Source organism: Halictus rubicundus, unplaced genomic scaffold (assembly GCF_050948215.1).
Source record: "Halictus rubicundus isolate RS-2024b unplaced genomic scaffold, iyHalRubi1_principal scaffold0111, whole genome shotgun sequence".
Lineage (NCBI taxonomy): Eukaryota > Metazoa > Arthropoda > Insecta > Hymenoptera > Halictidae > Halictus > Halictus rubicundus.
The window spans coordinates 401,573-419,019 of record NW_027488652.1 but is presented as its reverse complement, the minus strand read 5'-3'; the positions used below and the strand labels follow the sequence as shown (position 1 = coordinate 419,019).

The 17,447-nt window shown below is 46.3% G+C and overlaps 1 long non-coding RNA gene and 1 other non-coding gene across 2 annotated transcripts; one reads left to right on the top strand and one right to left on the bottom strand.

Annotated features, from left to right (window-relative positions):
• The first annotated feature begins 2,882 nt into the window (after positions 1-2,882).
• LOC143363749 (5.8S ribosomal RNA) lies at positions 2,883-3,037 on the top strand. The gene has a single exon (XR_013083904.1). It is a non-coding gene; the product is annotated as a 5.8S ribosomal RNA (ribosomal RNA).
• A 4,079-nt stretch (positions 3,038-7,116) lies between these two features.
• On the bottom strand, positions 7,117-17,038 carry LOC143363744 (uncharacterized). Its single transcript, XR_013083903.1, has 2 exons — positions 16,955-17,038; positions 7,117-7,419 (listed from the first exon to the last, which is right to left on the bottom strand). It is a non-coding gene; the product is annotated as an uncharacterized LOC143363744 (long non-coding RNA).
• Between the last annotated feature and the right edge of the window lie 409 nt (positions 17,039-17,447).

Genomic DNA, 17,447 nt, shown 5'->3' with positions numbered 1-17,447 from the left:
GCCGAAAGGCCCGGGTAACCCGTTGAACCTCCTTCGTGCTAGGGATTGGGGCTTGCAATTATTCCCCATGAACGAGGAATTCCCAGTCAGCGCGAGTCGTAAGCTCGCGTTGATTGCGTCCCTGCCCTTTGTACACACCGCCCGTCGCTACTACCGATTGAATGATTTAGTGAGGTCTTCGAACTAGTACGCGGCAATGTTTCGGCTTTGCCGATGTTGCCGGGAAGATGACCAAACTTGATCATTTAGAGGAAGTAAAAGTCGTAACAAGGTTTCCGTAGGTGAACCTGCGGAAGGATCATTACAAATCAAACATCTGCCAGATCCATGAATATATATATATATGTCGGAGGCTGGGCGGACTCTTCCGTCCTCGGACCCGTCGGAGATTGTCCGTCGTCGTTCTCCATCGTTTCGCTCCTTTCGCGCTTACGCGAACGTCGTATGGACTCTACACGTACACGCGATGCCGGATCGCGTAGCGCAACGAGAGACACGTCAACGAGCACACGGGCCGCACAGAATGTTCGCGTACGTCTTTTTGTTCTTTTACTCTCGAGAAGTCGCTTTCCTCAAAGCTAGTCTTCTCTCTACCGTCCCGGAAACTATTCTCTCGCCCGTGGTCACGTTCAACAGGGTCCCAGCCCATCATTCCAGGTACCCTGTCTCGCATCTCCCTTTGCCCCGCGCGCGAAGAGGGGTAGCGCAGGTACGCAGGGACTGTTTTATTGCCCCTTCGCAGGGCAATTATCAGGGTACGGTAAATCGTTATTTTACAATTAAACTAAGTCCTATAGGCGTTACGCGTTGTTGCCGACGGGGTGCATCGCTGCCATCACGCCCCGACATATATATATGTCGGAGGCTGGTCGGCAGTATTTTCAAACGGTGCGCTCATTGCTATGTTCACACGATCGGTTCACAATCACACGAACAAATTCCACCGCGGAGGCACAACTCGATCACACTTTAAACAATATAAAATCTCGCAAAGGACTGAGAGACACGTTAACGAGTCCACGGGTCACTCAGAATATCTACGTCTTTACTTTTATGTCTCTCCGATGCGTATCTGACTCCAAAAAATGCGATGCGACTCCGTACGAGGTTACGAGAAGAATGCCACGAGCATTCAAACAAACAACGCAACGCCGATCGCTTCTTGATATTGCTCTGGAAACCGAGCATGGCCTGTTACGACTCAAATTCGCTCAGGCTATCAGGAGCGTGTACAGAGATGTACACGACAACAAAAATACAGAAACTATTCTCAAAAATACAAAGACGCTATTCCGCCACCCGTGGTCACGTTCAACAGGGCTCCAGGCCATATTTCCACGGAACCCTATCTCGCATCTCTCTTTCCGCAATCCGCAAAGAAATAAAACAATAAAACAAATGTTATAAGAGAATATTACAACGAGCATTACACGTCGTTGCCATCGGGCTACGTCGCTGCGCCTCGCCCCGACATATATATACATACAAAAATGCTTTCAAAGCACACAGAAAAGACCAACAGGAGAGTACAAAGTTATAATAAAAGGAATTCACTCTCCTGTGTAATCATCGTATGATGAGAAAATAAACAAAAAGGGGAGTAGGGGATGTGTATAGCGACGAAATACTCCCCATGCAACGGCTTACGTGTGGAGGTCATAGTTACGCATGGAGTACATAGTTACTCAAAGCGTACGATTCTCCCGTCCGTTCGCGCCACGTTGTTGGCCAAAATTAAGGCGCAGAGAGCCCGCCAGACCATTTGTGCGCAAACACGGCAATATATAATATATGCACTCTTTCGACAATGGGACGAAAGATCTCAATGAGAATGACACACGAGGAAACAGAGGGTGCTTGCGTGAAGGTGGAGCATCGCATCGTTTACTTGTATTGGGGAGTGAGTGCGAAGAGCTTTACTTCGGGTCTTCGGGAATCGTCACCGACGTTCACATTGCAAACTCGAACGATCAATAGGGTGCGGTTTCCCGTCGGACGCTGAATGTTATAGCTTAACCACGAATATAGAAATACCCGTCGTTACGAATCGATGTTTTTCACCCGCCACCTGATGGATCGTGTTCTCTTTGATAAAAATACTATGTATACTATATGTATATACTATATACATACTATATGTGTATACTATAATATACGCCATTGGTCTGCCTGTGTGTAGGCTCTCGACAATTATATGGACAATTACGGTCGCAAGAACAGGGATGTAAGCGTCGATTCGAATCCACATATCGCGCTTCCTCGGTCTCCGCCTGTGGTGTCCGAGATACGTCCATTGGAAACGGTGGTGTTGTCTCTCCTCTAGAGAAAGAGAGGACAACAACAGGGTACCTGTGGAAAACTTGCGGTGAACGCGTTGTGTTCTGTCACGAACGTCGAGGAATAGGATGAGAGAAGGACCGGCTGTGAAGCTTGCTTTTCAAAGCTGTGTGCGATTTTTGACACCCTACTCTCTGTGTGGCGATAATACAGCGCACAAGAGCTTGGGACGAACGATCGCGCACGGCCAGAGCCGGCTGTGAAGTCCGCTAGTTATCGAGTTCATTCTCCAATAAGAGAGGAGGAGGAGAAGTGTCGGGATCCAGTATCGGGTTGTCTATGATCCCTGTCGTTTTGTGAATTCTCCTCCTGTGTTTTCCACTTTAAAGGTATTTCAATGTATTTTCCGCCCGGCCGTCGGATACGTGTGCGCATTGCATCGCGTACTCGCGACGGTTTCCGTTTCTACGGACGATCGTGTGTCGTCCTTAAAAACGACGCCTGAATCTCCTTCGCGCTGGTTGGAGCTTTCAGGTATCGGCGTTCTTATGAACCGCAGAACAAGAGACATAATTATATATTGATTATAAATCAAATTATACGATTACCCTGAACGGTGGATCACTTAGCTCGTGGGTCGATGAAGAACGCAGCTAATTGCGCGTCAACGTGTGAACTGCAGGACACATGAACATCGACATTTCGAACGCACATTGCGTTCCACGGATACAATTCCTGGACCACGCCTGGCTGAGGGTCGTTTACGTAACAAAATACTGCTTGCGTTGCTCTTGTAAGTCCCCGCCGTCGCTTACCTCTCCATGTCGAATTGTGGAGGGCGCAAAGAGCGTTTCTGAGTTGGGTTGCAAAGATGCTACGTACGAGCGAACGTTGGACGTTTCGTCGGCGTTTGACGCGGTTCTGTGAAAATTGCAAATTTTACATTGCGTCTAACAGTTTCGTGAGAAGAAGGAAATAGGAATGGGTATCACATTCGGACTTGCGTGAGTGTTTTGCGGCGTCGTGAGTCGTATTTTCAATACGACCGCCCGTGAACACCGCTCCGACGATCGAAATCTCTCTCTCCTCTCTCTGGAACGATTCGCATTGCGGAAGAAGCGTTTCACTCTCGAACACTTTACGCGCTCCCGACGTCGTCTGAAATGATGCGTATACGAAAGGTATAAGAGTCTCAAGAGACTACAGTGAATGGACACTGTTCGGTCCTACACAGACCGAACGTGAGTTACGATAAACACGGTCGGCTGCGATAGCCAAAACACTTTAGGCGAAGCGACGGTCCCAAGATTTGGAGTGTCATCGGACACCACTTGGAGACCTCCGTGAACGAGCCCATTGAAAGGGCAATACACAAACATTTAATTTTCCAGACCATCTTTCCCATATCTCTCACACCTAATCCATTCAGATCATCTAAACACAATTCCACCAAATCGCATCCCCACTCCGACGACCAAATGCACCACCCATTAACCAATAGAAGAAGAGCCCGAGTTGACTTTATAGACGACACGACACCGAACCGCAGAAAGCTAAGATACCTCGAAGAAAACACAAATCGATCGCGTCTAGAAAACTCGTTGTACGCGTCATACCTCGCCAACTGACTTGTGAATGTTAAGTTAAAATATATTGAAGTGTTGTTCCAAAACGTCGAGTTTCATTTCAACTAGACGTAGCTACTCCGTAACTCCGTCAAGGCCCGAATATCGTCCGCGAGCAAGCGAAACGGGATTTACGACCCCGCGAAGTCCGACAGGCGGACTGACGACACTTTCGGACGCCTCAGACATAAATAAAGAAAGAGATACCGGACACCCGTGTAAAATCTGTGTGCGCAACTGTGGTGTGCAACGTAAGCCCCAGGGAGATATATAAAATAAAAAACGACTGTGCGTGGATGTGTCTCTCTACACATAATTGCGGCGGACGGTCGTCGTTGCCAGCGACTTCGACAAACATATTCTTAGAGTTCGCGAGACAGTGGTCTCTCGTTCTACGAACGCTTTGATGACTGATGGACATAGCAACATTTGACATTGTGCGGGATGCGCACGCGTACTTGTATCGGGTCGAATAATTTCCCCGTCGCCGCGTGTCCTCGCTAATCCGTTGCGGATTCCATCGCCACGTTCGTTGAATTGAATGACGACCGAGATCTCGTGTCTCTTTGGTTTGATCGATGATATCGCGTCGTGCAGCGTTTCTGTACCCCCGTGTGTCTAGTGTAGTAGAGAAACCCCACCGGGTGTTGAAAAAAAATATATATATATATACTCCTCTATGGAGTGGCTTTCGAACATCGTTGTCACCACAACGTGTTGTCACGCAGAGCACGAGAAGGTGAAGGTGAAAACAAACCTTTGTCGGTCGCCCCATGTCTTTTTTTTTCATTGTCGATCGCGAGACCGCGCGATCTGTCGGTCGTCCAGTCCCCGGAAGTTCTTTTCGACGGACGTTAAAGTTAACCGGCCGATCGTCTAGCGAGAGTTTCCGATCGACGAACAAAATGAAGAAATCTCTATATATATTATATAGAGAAAAGACACTTTGGTGTGGCGCATAAGATATATGGTTTTGTTTTTTTTTTGTGCTCCTCTGTACGTTCTCGCGTACTTTTAATGCTTTCGGTGAAATAGACGAAACATTTTTTTTCACGTTTGACGACCTCAGAGTAGGCGAGATTACCCGCTGAATTTAAGCATATTACTAAGCGGAGGAAAAGAAACTAACAAGGATTTCCTTAGTAGCGGCGAGCGAACAGGAATGAGCCCAGCACTGAATCCCGCGGTTCCGCCGTTGGGAAATGTAGTGTTTAGGAGGGTCCATTTATCCCGTGACGTCGAACCGCGTCCAAGTCCATCTTGAACGGGGCCATTTACCCGTAGAGGGTGCCAGGCCCGTAGCGACCGGTACGCGTTTCGGGAGGACCTCTCCTTAGAGTCGGGTTGCTTGAGAGTGCAGCCCTAAGTGGGTGGTAAACTCCATCTAAGGCTAAATATGACCACGAGACCGATAGCGAACAAGTACCGCGAGGGAAAGTTGAAAAGAACTTTGAAGAAAGAGTTCAAGAGTACGTGAAACCGTTCAGGGGTAAACCTGAGAAACCCAAAAGATCGAATGGGGAGATTCATCGTCGACGAGGCTGGCTTCCGTTGGTGCGCAGATACCCCGTATGGGCCTTCGTGGTTTCCAGTGCGAGGGTACACCATCTTCGGCAAATGTTCCGGTCGCATAGTCGTGCACTTCTCCCTTAGTAGAACGTCGCGACCCGTTGCGTGTCGGTCTACGGCCCGAGTTGTTGCCTGTCGTGTCGCTACGTGCGCACACGACAGACGCTCGATCGCCTGGCCGGCTGCGTGACGGTACTCTGACGGTATCGGGCCGCAACCAATCCATTCTCGAATGTGCGTGCGTCAGGCCCGCCGCAAGCTCGGTTAGTTTTACCCGAAGGTACGGACCTGGTGCCGGCTTCGGGCCTAACCAGCTGTTAGCAGGCGGTGTCCTCGGACTGGCCAAGCTTCGAATTACCGGTCAGCGACGCTACTGCTTTGGGTACTCTCAGGACCCGTCTTGAAACACGGACCAAGGAGTCTAACATGTGCGCGAGTCATTGGGACATGTAAACCTAAAGGCGCAATGAAAGTGAAGGTCGTACCTTTGCGTCGACCAAGGGAGGATGGGCCGCGTTACGATGCGGCCTCGCACTCCCGGGGCGTCTCGTTCTCATTGCGAGGAGAGGCGCACCCAGAGCGTAGACGTTGGGACCCGAAAGATGGTGAACTATGCCTGGTCAGGACGAAGTCAGGGGAAACTCTGATGGAGGTCCGTAGCGATTCTGACGTGCAAATCGATCGTCGGAACTGGGTATAGGGGCGAAAGACTAATCGAACCATTTAGTAGCTGGTTCCCTCCGAAGTTTCCCTTATGATAGCTGGCACTCGCTCGTTCTCTTTTGCGCGTTCGCGTTGGTTGCTTAAGACAGCAGGACGGTGGCCATGGAAGTCACCTGCCGAAGCAACTAGCCCTGAAAATGGATGGCGCTGAAGCGTCGCGCCTATACTCCGCCGTCAGCGGCAAGTGGGGTTGGACGTTTGCGCTGTTGCGTAAACGTCCTCCATGAAGCTCTGACGAGTAGGAGGGTCGCGGCGGTATGCGCAGAAGGGTCTGGGCGTGAGCCTGCCTGGTGCCGCCGTCGGTGCAGATCTTGGTGGTAGTAGCAAATACTCCAGCGAGGCCCTGGAGGACTGACGTGGAGAAGGGTTTCGTGTGAACAGCCGTTGCACACGAGTCAGTCGATCCTAAGCCCTAAGAGAAATCCTATGTAGATGAGGTGTCCTAAGAGCAAATGTACAAACACAAAACACACACCCATCGGGCGAAAGGGAATCCGGTTTCTATTCCGGAACCCGGCAGCGGAACCGCATACCATTCGGGCCCTCGTAAGAGTGTTCGTCGGGGTAACCCAAAATGACCTGGAGACGCCGTCGGGAGATCCGGGGAGAGTTTTCTTTTCTGTATAAGCGTTCGAGTTCCCTGGAAATCTCTAGCAGGGAGATAGGGTTTGGAACGCGAAGAGCACCGCAGTTGCGGCGGTGTCCGGATCTTCCCCTCGGACCTTGAAAATCCAGGAGAGGGCCACGTGGAGGTGTCGCGCCGGTTCGTACCCATATCCGCAGCAGGTCTCCAAGGTAAAGAGCCTCTAGTCGATAGATTAATGTAGGTAAGGGAAGTCGGCAAATTGGATCCGTAACTTCGGAATAAGGATTGGCTCTGAGGAGCGGGGCGTGTCGGGCTTGGTCGGGAAGCGGGTCTGGCTGACGTGCCGGGCCTGGGCGAGGTGAACACATTGATGGGAATCCGAGCTCGGTCCCGTGCCTTGGCCTCCCGCGGATCTTCCTTGCTGCGAGGCTTCCGTCTAGAACGGTCGTCCTCTTCGGCCGCCATTCAACGCTCAGCTCAGAACTGGCACGGACTAGGGGAATCCGACTGTCTAATTAAAACAAAGCATAGCGATGGCCCCCACGGGTGTTGACGCAATGTGATTTCTGCCCAGTGCTCTGAATGTCAACGTGAAGAAATTCAAAAAAGCGCGGGTAAACGGCGGGAGTAACTATGACTCTCTTAAGGCGATCCAGGTCGTTCAATCGGTGCCGTCCTCCAGCTCAGCCGTCCACCTGTCTCCAGGTGGACGTTGCCCAGCTCCCACCTCGTGGAGGTGTGGAGGAATGGGAGCCACATTCCATCATGTGGCGCCGATTGGACGACCGGTTTCGCCCGCGGAGGGTCATAGTTAGCAAAGCAGCCCCCTTCTCGTGGGTCCCGCTGTCTAGTACCTCCTTAGGGAGGGAAGCTAAGAGCTGCCTCTGCGATTCAGGGTCTTGTGGGGAGCCCGCCTGATCACATACCGTTGGCCCAAACAATAATATCAATGCCTCGGACATGGAGCAACCTGGTCTCGGGTGTTCCATGACGGATTTATCCGTTCAGCAGGAGACCACCGTTGACGACCAGGCTAATGTTAAAAGGTGAAGCGAGAAATCTATCATGATTACAGTACCTGCACCGGAGGAGGGCGTGAATTGTATCTTATGCCAAGAAAAGAACCGAAATCTAATGTTCACAGACCTCAAAAACTTTGTTATACACTGCCAAAATGAACATTTGATTGAGGAAATCAAGTGGAAGTGTGGGAGGTGTGAAAGGCTTTGGCCCGGCCTCCACAATTGGCGGTGCCACTTCCCAAGATGTAAAGGGGAAGTAAAACAAGTTAAGAGGTATGGTTGCGAAGAATGTGCAGAATCGTTCGACACATTGGTGGGACTCTCAATGCACGAAAGGCATATGCATCCCTCCGTCCGAAACCGAAAAAGACAAACGGCACATGAAAGGGAAAGGCTCCCAGCTGCTAGGAAAGCCACAGTGTGGACCGTAGAAGAAACAGCGCTGTTAGTCGAACTAGACGATAAGTACAAACATCTAAAACAACCTAACGTCGAAATTATAAAATATCTCCCCAATAAAACCCTGAGGCAAATCAGTGATAAGAGAAGACGACTACAGCCAGAAAGCAGAGAAACTATCATAATAAATAATAATGAGAATATGGGTTCCGATAGTTCCTCGAACGAAGAGCCACAAGAGCTATCTCGACCAGAATCGGGCACTGACACCTTAAATAATCCCAATCTCAGGGATATCAAAGAAGCGATATCCAGCAGACCCGAAAATCCTCCCGACTAATGCAAAGATATATTCGACAAGATAGCAAACCTATGGGAGAAAATCGAGGAAATATCTGATGAATCAACATATGGCTCCGAAATAGATAAAGGGCCTAGCCGATTAAGATGGTCAAAACTGCCCTTAGAGGTTTTTCAATGATTAATGAACCATTCGAAAGCTGACCCAGAAAAACCCCTCTGAGCAAAATTTCAACCCCCTATCTTGCCCGTGAGAGTAGTTACAGGGTTAATTAGATTTCGCGCTTTTCCACGCATTTTCCACACTCTGATGCTTCCTAAAATTCTGAAAAAAATGTGGCATATTTTGGATCCTAAGACAGATTTTTGAGAATTTTTTCAGATTTTTTTCTTGCAAACTGTGATCGCAAAAAATGAAAAACCTCAAAAAAATTGGAAAAATGTACATTTCTCAAAAATATGAAAACATGCTATTTTGCTGTTTAGTGCCCCGATAAAGTACCATAGCAGGCAGTGTCGTCAATTTTTTTTAGATTTTTTGTTGTGGGAAGTCCTTGTCAAAAACAAGAAAAACCGAATTTTTTCGCCGTTTCTGCTATTAGGAGGAAAGTTACACTTGTTGGTTCAGACTGCTGCTTCTCGCGGCCTATTTATCCTTCCCACCGCCCACTTCCACTCGCGAGCAGCCGGCTCGTCGCGGTGGCCACCTTGCGGCCGCGACAGGAGGCTGTGCTCGGCCGTGGTCTCGGCGCGCTCGCTGGGAGTGGGGCGGTGGTAGGCGCGGTGTTAGGCGGGGAAGTCGCGGGCCTTAGCTATACCCGTTACAACCTGAATAAATAAACTGAGTGTCGCAGCCCAACAGGATCGTACGGCGAGTATTATTTAACGACCCTTGCATCGGTAAATCCCCGGTAGTAGCACATTTGGCGACGAGGATTTCTCACCTTCAATATTTACGAACCTTTGTGTATAAGAATACCAATATTTACGGAATAAATATTGGGGGACGGCTGTGAGCCGAGACGCAGTGTATTGCGGGACGGCTGTGAGCCAAGACGCATTGAATTGTGAGACGGCTGTGAGCCGAGACGCAGTGTATTGCGGGACGGCTGTGAGCCAAGACGCATTGAATTGTGAGACGGCTGTGAGCCGAGACGCAGTGTATTGCGGGACGGCTGTGAGCCAAGACGCATTGAATTGTGAGACGGCTGTGAGCCGAGACGCAGTGTATTGCGGGACGGCTGTGAGCCAAGACGCATTGAATTGTGAGACGGCTGTGAGCCGAGACGCAGTGTATTGCGGGACGGCTGTGAGCCAAGACGCATTGAATTGTGAGACGGCTGTGAGCCGAGACGCAGTGTATTGCGGGACGGCTGTGAGCCGAAGTGCAGTGTACAGTGAGAAGGCTGTGAGCTTATGGAAATGGCGTTAAATATATCGGGAATAGGAGTAAAACCATTTCTATGTGAAAACATAGACAAGAATGTAATCAGACTTGTATGGGAAAAATGGCTCCGTTCGCTGGAACTTTACCTAGCATCTGAAGATATAACAGATTATGGAAAAAAAAGAAGTAAGCTTTTACACTTTGGGGGCGAGCAACTACAAGAGGTTGCCTACAGTTTGCCCGGTGCTATTGAAGCGGTGGACGCCGATAAGAAAAACGATGTTTTCAAGGAACATCAAGCGGGAAGAAGGAGAGAATTTCCGTAAATTCGTACTAAGAAGTAGACAGCAAGCAAAACGTTGTTCCTTTGGAGAAACTGAGAGCGAAGCAATAGAAATAAACATGAAAGACAAAATCATCGATAGCTGGTGCCCCACGGAATTACAGAAGAAGATTCTGGAGAAGGAGCGGACACTAGACGAAATTATCGAATTGTGCCAAGTACATGAACAAATAGCGAATCAATCGACAGCCATGAATGCAAGTTTACCAGGACCGAGTACATCATCGAACACGTACGCCTCAATAAATAAGCTGGGATTTCAAAAAAGAGGACAATCTCATCAATGTATCAGATGCGGAAAATCCGGACACACCGACAATATAAAAGCATGTCCGGCAAAGGATGTGAAATGCCACAAGTGTGGTTTTCAGGGCCACTTTGCTAGATGTTGTAGGACGCGTCACCAAAGGAAAAGACCTGCTACCCCAGAACGATCCGAGCAGAAACAGAAACGATTTAAATCAAGGATCAACTATGTCGATTCAAGCGCCTCAACATTCGAGGCACAGGACAAGATTAAGGACTTCGATTGCTTCAAAATTGACTCGGAAGAAGGAATCACAGATAACTCGGATGATTTAATCGAATGCCTTATTGGAGGCGTACGCCTAGTAGTACTCATAGATTCTGGGTCCAAGGTGAATGTAATAAAAGGCAAAGATTGGGAATTTCTTTCCAGGAATAGAGCAATTATATGGGATCTTACTGAAACCACAGATGTTCTAAAATCGTACGCATCCGGACGTCCACTTGAACTTAAAAATAGATTTGTAACAACAATCAATCTGGTAGGAAAAAAAGAAATCGTCTCACCATTCTACGTAGTGATGAAAGGAGACATTTCACTGATCGGAAAAGATACAGCAAAACAACTAGGAATATTAAAGCTGGGATTACAAGCGAACGGACCGGTGGAAGTAATATCGTTTCCGAAGATAAAGAATGTGGTAGTGAAACTGTCCATAGATCCTTATGCAAAGCCGATTCAGCAAGCGGTGAGAAGAGTACCGATCTCAGTGGAAAGCCTGGTTGAGGGCAAGCTGGAGGAAGCCTTGCGAAGCGACATCATTGAGCGTGTCCTACAGCCGAGTGCTTGGATATCACCGATTGTGGTTATCTTCAAACCCTCAGGGGATATCAGAATCTGCGTAGACATGCGCAGAGCAAATGAAGCCATCCTCAGAGAAAACTATCCACTACCTACATTTGACTCTCTTATAACAAAATTAAGGAGAGCAAAATATTTTTCACGGCTGGACTTATTAAGTGCGTATCACCAACTTCAGTTACACGTGGACAGTCGTCCCATCACTACATTTATCACTCACAAAGGCATGTTCCGCTATAAGCGCCTCATGTTCGGAGTGAATTCGGCAGTCGAAATCTTTCAAAGAACCTTCGAGGCAATATTATCACATTGTGTGAACTGTCTTAATTATCTAGACGACATAATCGTATTTGGTTCAACCGAAACAGAGCACGATAGTTGCTTAAAGGCTGTATTGAATACCTTAAAAGAAAACAATGTAACATTGAATGAAACAAAATGCCTCTTTAAAGTTCCCGAATTAGACTTCTTGGGGCATAAACTATCTAGCGAAGGTATCGATGTAGATCAAAGGAAAGTAAAAACAATTCTACATTTTCGGGCACCAGAAAACAAGGAAGAACTACGAAGTTTCCTAGGTCTAGTAACATATGTAGGAAAATTCCTACCGGACCTAGGAACAACGGTCGAATCTCTGCGGAAATTAACAAAGACGGATATCAAATTTGAATGGGCCGAAGTCCATCAACAACACTTTGAACAGCTTAAGCATTCATTAGCCAAGCTCCCAACATTAGCATACTTCGATCCACAACGGCGTACACGACTGATAGCAGATGCTAGTCCAGTGGCGCTGGGAGCAGTGTTGCTGCAATTCGACACGCAAGAAAACCCAAAAATGATATCTTTCGCAAGCAAAAGCCTTTCTAATGTAGAAAAACGCTATTCCCAAACCGAAAAAGAGAGCCTAGCTTTAGTCTGGGCAGTGGAGAGATTCTATTTCTATCTAGCTGGATTAGAATTCGAACTTGTGACCGACCACAAACCACTGGAAACGATATTTAGGCCATCCTCGAAACCACCCGCACGAATTGAGAGATGGCTGCTAAGGCTTCAAGCCTTCAGGTTTAAAGTTTTATACCAACCCGGCAAGTCGAATATTGCCGATTCCGTGTCAAGGTTATGCAAGTTACAAGTCGAGAATTCATTTGACCCAGAGGGCGACCAACACATCTTCGCAATAGTGGAAAGAAGCGCACCAAAGGCGATGAAAATTTCCCAAATAATCTCAGAAAGCAGAGAAGATAGAGATATAGTCGATGCAGTCAGCAAAATTAATAACGATTCTTGGCCATTACAGGACAAAAGTATATATTTCCCTTTCAGAACAGAATTGACGTCAATGGGCCCAATAATACTGAGAAACAACAGAATTGTAATTCCTCAAACATTAACAAAACAAGTATTGGAATTAGCCCACGAAGGACACCCAGGAGAAACCGTAATGAAGAGACGTGTACGAGTTAAAGTCAGGTGGCCGTCAATGGATAGGCAGATCGAGAAATTTGTTAAAAATTGTAGACTGCTTACTAGTCTCACAACCAAACAAACCACCCCTGATGAGTAGACACCAATTTCCGGAAGGACCTTGGCAGTGCCTTGCCATCGATTTGATGGGTCCATTACCGAACAAAGACATGATATTAGTAATCATTGATTATTATTCCAGGTGCCAAGAAATTAAATTCATGAAAGTCACAAATTCATCTGCGATAATAAGCCATCTCTCGGAAATTTTCTCGCGTCTGGGGGTTCCAAAAAGTATTAGGGCTGACAATGGAAGGCAATTTGCTAGCAGTGAATTTAAGGAATTTTGTAATACTCACAATATCAAACTCATCCATACGCCGCGCTATTGGCCGCAAGCTAATGGAGAGGTAGAAAAAATGAACAAGTCAATCCTAAAGCGCTTGCAAATCGCACATGCTAATGGAAAAGACTACCAAGCGGAGATACAGAAATTTTTGTTAATGTACAACGTCACTCCCCACGGAACAACTGGGAAATCTCCGTCAGAACTTTTACTGGAGAGGAACATCAGAGACAAAATACCATCGATAACAGACCTAATAGCCACAGAAGGAGACACGGAAGCAAAAGATAGTGATATGGTCGAAAAACAAAAAGGAAAAGAAAGAGAAGACAAAGCAAGAGGAGCAAAAACCAGCGACATACAGCCAGGAGACAAAGTGATAGCACAAAATATGACAGCCTCAAACAAACTGGAATGTAGGTTCGGAAAAGCCGAATACAAAGTGATAGGAAAAAAGGGGGATGAACTTACGTTAGAAAAAGACGGAACAACATTCAGAAGACACACGACACATGTGAAGAAATTGCCAGCTAGCCCAAAACAAAGTTGAGCCGATCATAAAACAAACACGTCTACTAGGGTTCCTAGCAGTAGTACGGCGACATACGCGGAATCAAAAAAAGGGGTTCAACCCGAAGATAATGGAAATTCGCAATTAAAGACCCAAAAGCTTAAACTGAAAAAGAAGGAGGGATTGTGGAGATCGGAGCTAGCTGAAGAAGAGGCCGCAGAGAGGGGGAAGGACCCTATCGGCGACAATGGGGTAGGCGACCAGGGGTGGGACGCCAGACCCCGGAGTTAGTAATTAAGCGACCGCCGGAGAGTGAGGTTGTCGGGAGAGTGTCTCTATAGTGTACACCTGAATAAATAAACTGAGTGTCGTAGCCCAACAGGATCGTACGGCGAGTATTATTTAACGACCCTTGCATCGGTAAATCCCCGGTAGTAGCACAACAGGCAACAAAAATAACTAATACTAATAAAGACAGCATATCCCGGTATAACTTACGCGCTAAAACAACCAATAAAAAACTAGATAAAAACTTTAAAGCTAAGAACAATAAAAATAACAGAAATAAAACAAAATATGCGCGCTGTCAAGAATGGTATAAAAATTGCCCAAGAAATTTAGTGGACGCGGTAATCTCAGGGGATTTAGAATGCACCATTAAACCACAAAAGCTACCGGATATAAATGCTATAAAAACACTATATGACAATCTATGGGGTGTAAAGGGCCCGGAAGAAATTAAAATTACAACTGATGCAACAGCGGAAATTCCAACAGAACAAATAATAAGAAAAATAAAGAATGAAGAAATAATTGAAAGGATCGCAAAGATATCGAATAAGTCCGCTGCGGGACCAGATGGTATAAAGGTAGCACACTTGAGAAGAAATTATATTGATAGTATTTTGGCAAAAATATATAATATATTATTAATTAAAAGATACATCCCAAGACCATGGTTACAGAACCGGACAATTTTAATTCCAAAATTAGGAAAAGACACAAAAGAGGCTAAAAACTCTATTTTTCGGCACTTATTGACGCACGCCTGAGATCAAGTTTAAAACACAATATACGTCAGAAAGGCTGCGTAGCCAGCAATTGGTGCCTGAGTAACATTACCATCCTTAAGCATGCCATTAATGAGATGAAAAGCAACGATGGGGGAGTAATGATATCGATTGATATTACCAAAGCCTTTGATACGGTACGACACGTAGCAATATATGAAGCTCTAAGAGTCAAGGGCACTCCGGAACATGCAATAGAAATAGTAAGATCCATGTATTCAGACTGTACCACCACCATACGGGGAACAGAAGATACCAGCATAAATATAAAGCTCGAAAGGGGAGTGAAACAGGGTGATCCCTTGTCTCCTTTCCTTTTCAACACAGTGATCGACCATATACTAGACAAGATACAGAATACCACTGAAGGAATCTCACTCCCTGGAGGCAATGCAGCAATCCTAGCGTTTGCGGATGATATTGTATTATTGGGGAAAAACGCTTCAGAAGCGCAGAAACAAGCGCATATTCTTGTCAAGAAACTGCAAGAATTGGGCATGTCCATCGCGCCCGACAAGTGCTCTTGCTTTCAGGTGATAGCGATCAACAGAAGCTGGTTTATAAAGAACCCCGAAATTAACATCGGTGGGGATCTAGTTCAATACATCGGACCGGAAGAAACCTTTGCGTATCTAGGTGCTAGGATGGGCGCATGGAGAGACACTTATCGTAAAATAACACTTACAGAAATAAATAGGATAGTAAATAACGTTAAAAGATTAAAACTTAAACCTATGCAGAAAATAAAACTGATAGTGATGTATATTTTACCGAGATTTATCCATGAACTTACAACTTTCCCTCCTAGTAGTGGTACGTTAAAGATGATAGATTCCGACATTCGAGGCCATATCAAAGAAATCCTCCATCTCCCCGTTAGCACAGCTAACGGTCTCGTGTACGCGTCCAAAAGGGACGGAGGATTGGGAATTCCCAAAATGGAGAACATTATAAGGATAGCGGCCCTCAATGCAGGGCTTAAACTAAAGGCCTCGAATGACCCCATCATTAGGGCCCTTGCGAATGAAGAAAACTTCAACAAAGCCCTAAAGGAAACGGCCAATTCGCTCAGGATCAACTGGCCAGCGGACGAGGTTCACCTTGCACATGCGAAAATAAGACTCAAAAGAAAGGCCTCGTTGGAATGGGGAAAACTTAAGTCCCAAGGACACGGGGTGAAAGAATTTCGAAATAACCCCGTAAGTAACACATGGCTTTATCGTCCAGAATATCTCCAGCCTTCGCGATTCAATGACGCGCTGAGGCTGAGAACGAATACAATCGGTACCAAGGTCGCCTTAAGCCGTTCAAAAAAGATTTCGGATGTAAGCTGCCGTAAGTGTAGATGCCAACCGGAATCATTGGGACATATCCTAGGCCTGTGCATAGCCACAAAGCCGTTAAGAATAAAACGCCATGATGAAATAAAAAATCTCTTAGCCGATAGAATTAGTAAGAGGGCAAACGTTTTGGTTGAACCCTCGTATGATATGCAGTCAGGTAGCCTCAAACCAGACCTCGTAATAATACACGAGGAACGGCTGGACATAGTCGATGTTACTATCCGCTATGAACACAGGGAGTGCCTAAAGACGGCATACGAAGAAAAATAAAAAAATATAATCGGCTAACAGAATTTTTAAAAAATAGATTTAAAAAGAATAAAGTAGGGAAAGTCATACCAATCGTAATAGGTTGTAGAGGCGCGGTACCGGACTATACTATTAAGCTCCTAAAGGAGCTAAAAATAACAAAAAAAGACACCATCACCATGTCTATGATGGCACTCAGAGCGTCAATCGAGATCGCCAATATATTTATAGATTACGATTTAAATGCGTAAAATAATATAAAAAAATATATATAAATATAAATTAACCCAATCGTAACAATAACTGGAGAGATAATAATAATCATTCGCGGCCTTCGACATATTTAGAATAAACTGAAAGTATTTTATTTTATTTTATTTTATTTTATTTTATCAATTGACTAAAGTGTAAATATAAATTTTATTAATTGACTAAGTATAAATATTTTATTATTGTAGATTATAAACGTATACATGACAAGAACGTGTACATTGACATGCAAACTATTATGACACGACTAATTGAAAATAGACTTGCTATGCAATTCAAAGTTTTATATTTTCTTTTAATTGAATCCAACAAGGGGAAAAAACCTTGGAAGAATGTCTCACAGTTTGCACTGTAAAGACATAGAAATCTAGCCAAATGCCTCGTCATCTAATTAGTGACGCGCATGAATGGATTAACGCGATTCCCTCTGTCCCTATCTACTGGGTCTTATAAGCGTCAGGGACTTATATCATGGTATAACCCTGACGCACCAACCCCTCCTTCACGTGGTAGGACCTGGACACCTTCGGGTGACTAACGGGGCTCTGATAAGAGAGTTCCTGCGTGAGTTCTCGCTCTGCGACGACCGCGGCTCTCGTAAAGAGAGTTCTTGCGGAGTTGTCGCTTTGCGAGGACCGCGGCTCTCAGAGAGCTCTGCGTGAGTTGTCGCTCTGCGACAACCGCGGCTCTATCATAAAGAGAGTTCTTGCGGAGTCATCGCTTTGCGATGACCGCGGCTCTCAGGGAGCCCATGCGTGTGTTATCGCTTGCGATAACCGCGGCTCTCACCCGGAAGACTCCCCTCTGCCGCGACGACCCACCGGATACATCTGGTGGTATGTTGCAGAACGG